Consider the following 13517-nt stretch of genomic DNA (forward strand, 5'->3'; position numbering starts at 1 on the left):
AGTTTATTTCATGTGAATGAGATGAGGGAATTTGGCAAGATTGCAAAATGGTTTTAATGGTTGTCTCTTGTAGTGTTTTAATGGTGTTTGATCTTATCTTTGAATTGCTTCTGTGATTATCTTTTTGATAATTAATTGCTTCTGTGATTTTTAATTGTGTATGTTTATATATCTTCACTTGGTTGTCCTATTCTATGCATCTTGTTCCAGTAGAGGTATAGAAAGTTTACCTTGCTTTTATTTCTTATAGCTGAAAAATGTCAACAGCTGGTTAGGGAAGAAGCTGCTCTCCATAGCTTTGCCAGTTAATTATGAAAAGTCATATTTTCTCCATAAATTTTTAACAATCTATTGGAACAGGGACTAAATTCCGAGATGAATTAGAAGTAATATATATATGGCTTATAGTCTATACACTAATTGCTTTGTTCATTTTATCTATTACAATATAGGTCGTTGAATTTCGATGCTTATTTCTTGGTAGAACATGGTCTTCTATTTAAGGCGGCATTTATTTTTTTCGTTGTAGGCTTGGATGACTATAAGGATGTTAAATATGTGCAGGATGTTAATTCAATATTTGATATATTTGTTTATGCTATTTTTCAGATCTAAGTTTGAACTTTGGTAAACATTCCACCGAGTATTTTGAATGGCTTTGTGTCACTTCTTTCAGATGGAGGATTTTGACAAGATTGGAAGCGAAGACATGAACAGGATATATTTTCATTTGCTATATATTTAGTTCTTGTGTAACTTTAATTTTGGCATGTGGTTGCTAAGCATGCACTGATTGTAAGTGATTGTAAGAGGGAAATAAAAGGGAAATGAGACTTGTAATATACACAGTAATATTTGTTTACTTTGTGTATAATTTGTTGTAATATTTGTGAGATGAATGAAAAGTAAGCTTAGATTTGTATATCCAGATATCAGTGTACAACATCAGTACTATTAATCTCTAGTTATGAACGATCAAGAAAGGTTAATTTACACAACTTTTCATTACATCGTTATTCAATCCAAACCAATTGCTAAGCTGTTTTCATTACACAATTTTTCATTACAACGGTTAATTTACAAAGGTCATTACAAAGGTCACCACTTGAGAAGTATCATTACAACTGGATGATTAAAAAATTCGCAATGATCGCCTCTCACTGCACACACACAATATGAACATTTCACAACAAACTCATTTAGGGGAGGGACATTTCATGCTATGCAAACGATAATTTTTTGGTCCCCAACATTTTTAGTAATCCATGTCTGCATGTCAAAACTTGAAGAAGAGCTGATGCTTTCACCATTATCAACGTGCCTGTTACGCTTACTCTTACTGGTAGCAATACACCGGAAGTCATGGAGTCCAAAATCACCACCATTGCCACCACTTCCTATATCATTATCAAACACAGCAAGGGAGCGGGCTCCACCTTCACAACAAAAGGGAATGGTTTAATATAAGAAATCGTATTATATACAGCACATTGCTAAACAAACATATGCAATGGTTTCATCTCTTCCTCCGCTTTTTCACCAAATGGAATTTCCCTCAGACCACAAAACAAAGCCTACAAGCTTACCAAAATGCCCAAGAAGAAACGAAAAAAAAACAGAGAGAGAGAGAGAGAGATTGCAGATCAAAATGCTCGAAAATATAACTACACAAATCATTAACAGTCATGGCTGTCGATAAAAACGAGATAAAGAAGAACAAACGAAGTGGAGATCTACCACTCCACAACACAACACAAGCGCAGATTCATAACAAAAATAAATGCACGAGAAAAACAAAGAGAGAGAGAGGGAGGAGCTGGGCAGCGACGCTGGGCACAGAGGGATGGGCGACGGTGAAGCAAGACCTAGAGCAGAGGAAGGGTGAGGATGAGCTTTGAAGGTAGAAGATACCGAAGAGTAGAGATGAAACCCATGCTACTGCTGAAGAGACGAAACCCAAGATTACAGATTTTGAATGGGAGAGGAAGCTGAAGAGGAGCGGGCTCTGAGGGTAGAAGACACCGAAATGGCAGATGCGGAAATTCAAATGAGTTTTTTTCTCAAAATGTAAGTTATTTGATCTTCAAAATGCACGTTTTGAGACAAAAAGAAATACACATAATGCGTGCAATGGCTGCTGCATAAACAGTGGATTCTATATAGACTTTTTCAAAAATAACTAGAGAATCTAGTGCAAGTGGGTGTAAATGGGGATTTGTTTCACCTCTTACGTGGCAAAATTTGATTGGCTGGCATTAAATTTGGGTTTTCACCCAACCAGTTGGAGGTGTTTCTCTTCTGGGATTAAGCATCTGTGTGGTAAAAATTGCAAACTTGGAAAGAAAAACAGTTACCCAAGGAGTTAAAGAGATTCTACTCAAAGCTGCGTTGTTTTGTGCATCCCTCCACCAGTACGACAAGTCGCGGGTGCCCATCTGCCGCTTCATCCGGCTCTACGGCGAGTGCCGGGAGCAAGATTGCGTGTACAAGCATAGCAATGAAGATATCAAGGAGTGTAACATGTACGTGTTCCTCCTTTTGTTCATGCTTCATTTTACTAGGTTGTTGCCTTTGTTTTTTATTTCTCGGAGAGTGATGATGTTATGGTTATTATTTTGCGTGGTGATTGATGAATGTGGGTTTTATATAAATAATGGGATTAATTAAGGGCGGTGTTGCGATTCCTTTTAAGTGGATGGAGGAGTAAATGATTTAAAAAACGAGGTTTTGCTTAGGCTTGGGTTATGCCCAAAAGGTTAGTGGACCCATTTTATTCATGGTGAATGCAGGGCTGTAGCTCTCAAATTGCAGCAGTGTGGCAAACAGTTCTTATTTATCTCATATGGATTGCAAACGGACAACACTATAGGAGCTCAAAACCCTTTTCTTTTGGACAGCCTTGATAGACCTTAAAGGGCTTAATTTTCATGATTTTCTTATTACTTTTTTCATTATAGATGGGAGTACTACTAGATACAAGCTTGCCCCGTTTGGATTTAGAGTTGGTCTCAACTCATCTTATTTCATCTTATCTAATCATTACAATTTTTGTAAAGTCCCACACAAAATATAATGAACAATTCAACTTTTTTAAATTTCAAAATAATAATAATATAAAAAAATAATATTCTTATAATATTTTATTTAACTTTCAACTTTCATCTCAATTCATCTTATTTCAACTCACTATCCAAATCTCACTAAGCCATCTATGAAAAAAGTGGGACCCATCATAAAAAGTGGATTTTTTGAGTGTCTCCTTTTTTTTTTTTTCAAAAGACTTGCACGTGGTTTGCACAAATCATTCCTATAGTAGACAGTTGTAATTCTTCTTGATAAGTGTATTTATTGCACCCTTTATGTGTGTTAGGATTGTGCCTACAATGGAATGCAATTACTTATAGAAAAAGGTATGAAATCTGTTGTATGGTAGTTCTTGTTTGAATATTTTTAATCTTATTTCTAGATTTCTGGATTATATGTCGCGGTCTGATTTTGAATCACAAAGCATATAATGATTGTATTGCACTGCGAAGGTTAGAAATCATTTCGTTGTAAAAATGGCTTTATTATGCACTATGTTTTATATTTTCTTTTGGGGTTAATTTTGTATATAGTGTGAGGCAAAGCATCTTTAAATTAATAAAAGCATGGAAGGTGTATGCACTTAACTGCAAAATTCTGTAATTGCAGGTGCAAGTTGGGTTTTTGTCCAAATGGTCCTGACTGTCTGTATAGGCATGCAAAACTGCCCGGGCCTCCACCTCTGTGGAAGAGGTCCTTCAGAAGATTCAGCAATTAAATTCTTACAACTACAACTCTTCGAATAGATTTTTTCAACAACGGAATGGTGGTTTCCCTCAACAAGCAGAAAAACCTCAATTTACACAAGGTCCCAACACTACCAATCAAGGAGGGGTTGGGAAAACTTCAACGAATGAGTCTGCTATTGTCCAGCAGCAGCAACAGTCTCAGCAGCAGGTCAGCCAGAATCAGACACAACATATTCCAAATGGCCTGCCTAATCAGACGAGCAGAAGTGCTCTACCTTTGCCCCAAGGAATATATAGGTGTGTTCAGAGTGCTGAGGTCTTTAATTAGGCTATGAAACTCAGTTTGTGTATAATTATATGGGCATTGTTGAAGAGCATATTATTCAACTAATAATTGCTCAAAAGAAATTATGTCTATGCTTAACAGCTCTGGTTAGCCTTCCTTGAGCATACGTTTGTTAATTTTTATGCTGATGCACATTTTATGTTGTAATGTTCTCATTTTGACAATTAGATGCATGAATTTACGTTTTGTCTTATGTAGTGTACTTTATCAATTTATTATTATTTTTTTATATTTTGGCATCCAGAAGGAAAGTAAACGCCAATTGATGCGTTGATTTGCTTCTCATCTTATGTAGTGCGCTGTACATTATAATTTATGTTTCCTTGGGACATCTGAAAGAAAGTAAACAACTGTGGTATCCCCATGATAAGTTCCTAGTGTAAATTCTTGCTTAGGACTTGTAAAGAAGTCTTCTTTCTCTCTCTGAATGGATTTCCTTGTTGAGTATATTATTTTCTTTGATCAGGGAAAAAAGAAATGATATAGCAACATTGTATTAAGTTATCAAAAGAATTGGGTATCTTACCTTTACTGACCAAAAACAAGTTTTGGGAAAATGCATCTTGTAATTAAATTGCTATCATCCGAAATTTTATGGTTATTTGGTGCCTTGAGTGTGATTGGAAAAAACTTTCTTCTATTTATATTATGACATAAGATGTATTTTGTTCCTTGAGTATTTGAGTGATGCTCTGCTCATGGAAATGCCTAAGCACTTGCAGCAGCTTTTATGACTCAGGTTGCATTTGGGTAATAAGGTGATCTCAAATATTCTGTGAATAGTAGTGAAAAAGTAATGATAGAATATTAAATAGTAGTGAAAAATAAGTGAAAAGTAATAATAAAATAATGAATAGTTGTGAACTACCCAAACTAGCCCTCAGTTCTAAGGTTGACACACCCAAAAAAATAGAAAATTCTGTGGCCGACACCTTTGGTGTCTTAGTTGTCTTTCCTTGCAGTTAAAATCCTTGTTGATCAGAATTACATTTTATTTCAAGCAGTGTGCATCTTTTTGGTAGTTTGTTATCAGCATTACCATCGAAGTTAAGCTAAATTATCAAACTTTTTGTTGAAGTACCTCTTTTCCTTTTTTGGTTTTTTGGTTTATCTATTAGGTGATTTATGTTAGTCATGCCAATAGTCTTTGGACCTAGTAACATCTCCTCTTCCCATAAGCATGTGGTAGACAGTGAGGTCATTGGTTCAATACTCTATGGCATGAGGGTTGTATTTCCTATGTTAAAAAGTGTCTTTTATGCCAATGATGCATTCTTTAGCCTTTGTGTATGTATTTTTGGTGAATTAAGTAATGAATAAATATAAAATATATATGAACATTCACGTGTGCATATAGGTGTTGGTGTTCGCGTGTGCATAGTATAGGTGTATATACCTATACTCGGAACAAAGAAAATAAATTTAGTATCATGTAGTACATTAACTATGGGACCTATATATTGTGTAGTGAAAGATGGGAGACCTTTTGCAAAGAAATGATCTTTATGTACTTAGTGGAAGTGTATGAAGGTTGCCCAAGCACATGGTATTGAATATCCTCCCCTTCCATTTAGGCCATAATCCTTGTTATGAATATCAGTGTTAAGAAAAATATCATTGTAATAACTGCTCGGTCAACTGTATGCTCTATATAATAGAAGGTTGACAAAGAAGAAGGATCATCTTTTTCCTCTCCTTTCTTTATTCCAAGACCCATGTTAGCACTAGTGAAATATTGTCGAAAGTAGGGCATTACTCTTGGCTCATCCATTCCACTTTGTCTTCCTTGTTCATTCCCATCTCCTCTTGCATCTAAGCCATCTTCTGCTTTTAGCATCTTTTCCCCTGTGCCCTACACCTCCATTACAGGTGTACTCCCTTTGTCGACAATTATCAATCTCGATGTCTATACCATCTTTATCTCCAACCTTCGATCCATGTTCACTCAGGCCCCATTTGGATTCAGAGTTGATCTCAACTCATCTCATATCATCTCATCTAATCAACATTTTTCAAATCTCAAAATAATAATAATATTAAAAAATAATATTTTAACAATATTTTATTCAACTTTCATCTGAACTCATCACATCTTAACTCACCATCCAAACGGCACCTCAATGTGTGAGACTCGCTGCCTATTGCTCTGGAAATGTATCTGTCCACTATTGTGTTACTGGCCATCCTATTAGTAAATTTGTTTCTTCACATATATTGCCTCCTCCATTTTAGGGGTGTTACCCACCCTACACAGGTGAGCAACCACCCCTCTCGTACCCCGCCCCCGCCCAACCGGGGGAGTCATTTTTGCCCCTCGCAACCCCGTCCTTGCCTCTGTATACTCCCTAGCTCCAACCATTTGACTGGCGGATGCGCGGCTTAGTCCACTAGCCACTAGCCACTAGCCACTAGCCGTATCCCCACCCCTATGTGCTACCGTTAATCCAAATTGGCTCTCCATGTGCGGAAAGCACTAGATCTGTCCGGGTGCTCCCAAACTTGAATGAACCAAAATCCAACCAAACCAAAACTAACCAACCAACCAACAAATCAACCAACCGACCAAAATCCATATCAATTAACCAATGAAAATTGAACAAAACCTAGCCAATCATGTGGTTGTGGTTCTCTAAGCAAAGTCATAGCCACGTTGTGGCCTGTGGCTTGGAGTAGAGAACCACGGCCAGTCGTGGTCATGAGTTTGAGCAAAGAACCATGGCCATGCCTGGCTATGGGTCTGCGCAAAGCCACAACCATGCCCTGGCTTGTGGCTCGAAGTAGGGGTTTGAGCAAAGAACCACGACCACGATTGGCCGTGGGTCTGCACAACAACCCATGACCCGTTGTGGCCGTGGTTCTCTGAGCAAACCCACGGCCACTCCGTGGCTTGTGGAGGAGGAGGAGGAGACGTGTTACACTACTGAAGGTTGGGGCTGGCGACGAAGGAGGAGATGCATAAGAGAGAAGAGATTGAGAGATGGGGTTGGACGCGGGAGGGATTGAGAGAGAAGTTGAGGGATTAAAAAACCTGCCCGCCCTGCGAGGGCTCGCCCAACAAGCCTACTTCATTTTCATGCTTCAGTTCCCAATTGTTAGCTATTTTTTTCTAAGATGGTCAAAGATGCGCTGAAAAGAGAACTTGATGTTGGGATACTATGCAAACCAACTAGACACCTTAGAGTATAATTTTATTAATGCATATAGGGCAAGATCTCCCTTAGATAGAGGGGTTTCTATTGGATATTGTACACTTGTAGGCAGTGATATGATCATTGGAAAAAGTAAGAATCAAACGGTGGTGGCATGATCTACGATCTAGTGTGGAAACAATTATAGTGCAATGACTCATATCGCTACTAAGTTGACGTGCTTGCTGCATTTTCTTCAGGAGATTCGGTTTTCAGCTCCTACTTCAATTTCATTGTTTTATGATAATCATGCTTCTGTACATATCACATTTAATCCTGTTTTCCATGAAAGAAGTAAGAGCATTAAAGTGGGCAGTTATTTCATTTGAGACGAGATAGGGAGGGGTTTGAATTTTCCAAGTGAAGGAACGACTAAGCCTACTAGCTAACTCTACTGATTGAATATTTCTTTCTGTGTGCATTGATTACAATTGATTTAACCATGGAAATGATTTTTAAGTTGTGGACCCATGGATAATGCTGAATTTTATGTCTTGTTTTTTCTTGATAAAAAATATAAATAACTACATAGGCTAGTTTCTTGTAGATTTTTTAGAATATACATTTCCAGGTTGGCGAGGCAAGAAATATTAAGCTGCATTTTTATTGATATATCACATAGGAATGTGAGGATAACTAAAGTTGATGGTTAGAGATTTTCGAGGATGATTATTTTGTCATCTTACATATTTCGTAGGGGAGAAGAGATGAAGAAAATGTTGATAATATAATATGTTGGATACATATGAAGCGAGTAGTTGGCAGTTGCTGTTTAGTTAATTTGCTTACACCAAATTGATTAGGGAATCTTATCAAACAAGAAATGTTATCCTTTTCCTTGGCAATATTATGAAGGTAATGAGATGAGTTAGTGTAAGGTGTATAAAGAAGAAAATTATAATTAAATAAATTAATACATCATGTCAAACACTAGGGGCTAGAGTATTTTAGAATTTTGTGAATAGTAATGAAATAGTTTGAGTTAAGATGTTTTATTGGGTTTTGGGAGATAAGAGAGAAAAACTTGAATAAAAATATTATAAAGTTAAAAAAAATTGTTTGAATATTATTTTTGTTTTGAAATTTGTAAAAGTTGTTTTGGTTTTTTTGTTTTGTTTTTGCAGTTTTTAGAAGTTGGATTGTTTTTGTGTTTGGATAATGATTAGGTAATGATTAGATGAAAAAGTTGAAGATTTAAAATTGAAAAGTGTTTTGTGTTTGAGTGATGTTTGGGACTGAAATTATGAGAAGTTTTGAGAATTTTGTGTCCAAATGTCCCCAATGTCATCGGCTTTCATCGTCAAGTGATATTTTTACTAGAGAAAAGAGGAAAAAAGCGTAGTGTTCGAGTTTTCTTGAATGCTGAGTAGCGTGCTTTATTTGGAGAAGGATGATTATGCGCCTTAGACTATATGTCCACACATCTTTGGGATTCTGCAAAATATGTAAAAGTCAGAGTAGACAGTATGGAGTAGTTAGAAGCAATGTAGAAAACATGAAGATATTGCTTTACAAATTGGAGATATTGTTCTATATTCCTGGCTGTCTGTTGATCTGAGATCTGGTTATTCTCTTACCTTTTATCAATTTCTTGGAATCTCACGATTTTAGGAATTGCCTATTAGACTGTAGTTATCAGCTCTGCTATAGACAACCGGGGGTGGGAACCCTCAGGGAATCGGTATGCCACGTAGCAGATATATTAAAAAAAAAAACTACTGAAACGTAAGAATTCGTGGAGAAGCTTATTTTCTTCTATAAAATGATGGGTACAGTAAAACGAAGGGAGGCAGAGGACGGAGGTACAGGCATCCCTCCTTTCCATGACAACTTTGAATTTGTTGAACAAGAGCTTGCAGTTATCAATATGAAAGGGAAACAAGGAGAACATTTATAACTTGTAATAGTTAGGAATCAATACTTAGAAAAAGATCCAAACAGCACCTGAAGGTTGTCGGGATGATATGAGCTTGCTATAGTGAAGACCAACGTGTTATTTCCTTTACGGCCATGAAAAATGGAATCAATGGATTTTTTTTGTCGTTTTTTTTTTAATATATCTTAGCTTTTGGGAATTTGAATTCACTCATTTTTCACCTAAATCCCATAAATAATAAAACTATTGTTTCTTTCTGCAATAAAACCGTGTGAAATCTCTCTCTCTATCTGTGTGTTTCTTTCTGGGTTTCTTGCAAGCTTTTGTTTGCTGCATGCTCAAATATCATGGCCCCTTGTTCTGAAATCATGGAGATCGGATCTAAGAAATAGAAATCTATTGGCCTTCAAACTACCCACGGTGATGTCCCCGTGGAGATGGAGAGGGATGGAATTAGGGTTACGATATGGAGAGTAAGAGGGAGGAGAAAACAAAATGGAGAGGGAGAGGGAGAGCCCCGACAGATATGGAGATGGAGAGAGAGAGGGAGGGAGGGAGAGGGTGGGCGAAATGAAATTTCGAGGGAGAGAGAGGGGGGAACAAAATGGAGAGGGAGAGGAGGAGAAAAATAAAATGGATGAAAAACACACCGTTTTATTAAATGACATGGACAAGCCGGCTGCACACCGGTTGCATCAGGCGGTTGCATCCATCATTTTTGTGTAGTTATATACTGCATGGGTCCGTCCTTGGGGATTACCTTTTCTTTCGTACTAAAATACTTACAAGGACTGGAAAAACTAATGATTTAATTCCATGTCTATTGAAGAATGCAATTGTTCCAAAGGCCATTGGATAGAGGATCTTCTCCAGTGCTGGGAGTTTGGTAAACAATAAAATTGGGTTTCTAGATGGCTTTTTCATGCATTTTAAAGAAACTTAGAGGCACATTATTTGCATTCTTGGTAACAAAATATGTAGGTTGGTTATTTTTTATGCAGGGATACGAAGTTAGTGGAATTTTGTTCTCTTGATAAAGCTTGCCAAATTTTATGTGGCATTAACAAGTATCAGTATCGGTGTATCACATTACAGTCAATGAGCTTGACTTAAATATCACCTCTGCACCTATATAACAGTTGCTGGTTAAGTCGTGGCATCATCATCACTAGGTTTATTATAGGTAAGAAATTTTTTATTGAGACAAGTAAATAGACATAGCCCAAGTACACTAGAAGTATACAAATGTGGAAACCTAGTCACAAGTCAGGAACTATGAAAAGAAACAAGGAAATCATGGACATTAATTCCATTGAATACAAGGGCAGAAGACCAAAGAAATTTATGTTTAACTTACCAATAAAAATAAAAGATCTGTAATCAGTTGACTGTAAATTTGAAGCTACATGATTGCTAGCCACATTAGTTACTAAGTATCACCTACTATCTTGCAAAATTTCCCTGCATCTTACCTCCTTACTTTTGTATGAGTGTGTTTCTGTTATAGGAATCATTTTTGTTGGTCCTGCAGTGAAATTCAGTTTATACTAGATTCTGTGTGACTGAAAAGTTAAGTTCGCCTGTACTTTGGTGGACCATCTAGCCAGAGTTAGGAAAGCATATACCTTCTTTGGCTAAAAGTATGCTACTTGACTATAATGCCATTCCATGATACCAGTTTTATTTGTTTCCAGTATTATGATGTAGGCTTTGTGATTGAATGCTGGATCAAGCTCCCAGAAGGCATTTCCTTCATGCTATTCTTGGCTCATTTAGTAACTGTTAGTTTCCTGCTGAACTTTTAGTCTGATGACCGTACATTATTTTATTTCCAGTTAAAGCTACTTGTTATGTTTATTTAGGTTGGACTTAATGAATGGTGATGTAATTTGTTTCCAAACATTGAACCTCAGGTATTTTATTGTTAAAAGTTGCAACCGTGAAAATTTGGAATTATCTGTACAGCAAGGAGTATGGGCAACTCAAAGGAGCAATGAGGCTAAACTGAATGAAGCTTTTCACTCTGCTGAGAATGTGATTTTGATTTTCTCTGTCAACAGAACTCGGAATTTCCAGGTATACTTTTGATTTGATAACCTATGAAAAGCTATTTAATCTGTACTCTAGATCTATGTGATTATCGATGACCCCATAGCTTACTAGATTCTAAATTCCACCATCAGTCCGAATCTCTGGTTTCGTCTGTTTGAGGTAAATGCAAAGACATCTATATTTTGTCAGGGTTGTGCAAAGATGACATCCAAGATTGGTGGTTCTGTTGGTGGGGGCAATTGGAAATATGCACATGGAACTGCACATTACGGGTGAAATTTCTCTGTAAAATGGTTAAAGGTGCATCTTTTTCTCTTATTGGTAACAAATTTTGTCAGGATGTCTGTAGTATTTCTTTGTTACCAGGTTGTTCTTGCTTCCAAAAGTTCATGTTGCAACTGATGACAAAAACCATGACCCTGACATGGCTGCTGTTCAACTTACTAAATGACAAACATTTTTATTGCCTTCCTCTTTCCAAGTAATGAATCCCGGAGATTTGGTAGGGGCATGTTAGAAGAGCGTGGTTCTATTTTTCTTTTCTTTCTTGAGATTCTGATTGCAGGTCACGGGCTTGTTTTGAGAAATGTAATTGTGTTTTATACAAGCGGCTGATATGCACATTCCATACCAGAGTTGGTTTTCCTGAAGCTTTAAAGAAAAGAAGAATTTACATTGAGTGTCTGAACTTTTGGCATTTTTTTGAAACTCTTTTTGAAATATGTATACTATTATGGATATAGGGAAAATTTTTATTTATTTATTTGGCTAAGTAGACAAGGTAAAATTGATGGAGCAGAAAACTAAATAGTTTACATATATTAACAGTTTTATGTGCATGCCTACTTGTTATAAATAAAAAATTTTAATGGCTACTTGCACATTCCTATATGCAGTTATGTGAATGGTCCTTCCAAAAATCTCGCCATCTACGGAATCCATTCAACGAAAATTTACCAGTAAAGGTAATACTTTGGGCCTTTATAAGAAATGTTGAAGCTCCAGCATAATTTTGAGTTGTTTTGTGTTCTTTTTGTTGCGGCTATTGATTATTTCTTCTTCATCTTCTCTCTGCTTCCTTCAGCATCTCCTTGTTGGGCGATGTTCACCACAAGGTGCTGATTCTCATCGACACAGGTAGTACTCCTAGCTTTGTGGATCCTTATGTAGCAAAGAAGTCTAGATTTTCAGTGGGAGAGAGCCAACTGTCGGTCAAAGTGGTTAATGGAGATAGCCTTCCATGCAGTGGTTTTTATAGGGCAGTTCCTATCCAGCTACAAAACCTACGGTTTAAGGCTCATCTCCACCTGTTGACCCTAGGAGCTAGGCTGCAACGTGGTGTTAGGAGTGGACTGGCTAAGGAGTCTTGGCTCTATTTTGTGGAATTTTACTGACCTTACGATGTGGTTTACTTTCATGAGTTTTTGGTGAATGCTCCATCCACCTTTCAAGAGTTGGTGAATGAAGTTTTCAGGCCCTACCTAAGAAAGTTTGTCTTGATTTTCTTTGATGATATTTAAATTTACAGTAAATCTTTGAAGGAGCTTTTACAGCATTTACGTACTATTCTGGAGACTCTAAAATCTCATCAGCTTTTTGCAAAGAAGTGGAATACTCAAGGCACTTAATCTCTCAGAAGGGTGTCAAGGCCAATCCCCAGAAAATTACTGCCATGCAGAAGCTTTTGCCCACAAATCCTAAGATGTTGCGTGGATTTTTGAGTCTTATAGGATATTACCATAAGTTTGTACAGAACTACAAAACAATTGCAGTACCCTTCACAGCACGACTTCGAAATAATTCTTTCATTTGGACTAAAAAGGCACGAACAGCTTTTGAGCAGCTCAAGGAAGCAATGATGAACCCACCAGTTTTGAGATTACCCAATTTCTCAAAGACTTTTGTGGTGGAGTGTGATGTTTCGGGAGAAGGCCTAGGGCAACCAATTGCCTATCTCAGTCAAGGGCTAAAGGGAAAGAGTCTCACAGTATTTACCTACGAGAAAGAATTCCTAGCATTGGTGATAGAAGTAAGGAAGTTGCGACATTACTTGACAGGACAACATTTCAAGATACGCGCTGATCAACATTACAAATTGTTTTTTTTATTTGGTTCCCTCTCGTGTATATGGATATATTGTTTTAATGATTTTATAGAAATTTCAACATATTGTGTTTGGCTTTGAATTTCCTTTCTTCTTCTGTACATGTGTATGAATTTGCTTTGTTGTTTCTGGAATCATCTGATGGAATTTCTGGTATCAGCTTATGCATTTATTTTTT

At 36.9% G+C, this 13517-nt stretch overlaps 1 pseudogene; it reads left to right on the forward strand.

Moving 5' to 3' along the window:
* The first annotated feature begins 1975 nt into the window (after window positions 1–1975).
* LOC108985039 lies at window positions 1976–13420 on the forward strand (annotated as a pseudogene).
* The last annotated feature ends 97 nt before the right edge of the window (window positions 13421–13517 follow it).

This window comes from Juglans regia, chromosome 4, assembly GCF_001411555.2.
Source record: "Juglans regia cultivar Chandler chromosome 4, Walnut 2.0, whole genome shotgun sequence".
Lineage (NCBI taxonomy): Eukaryota > Viridiplantae > Streptophyta > Magnoliopsida > Fagales > Juglandaceae > Juglans > Juglans regia.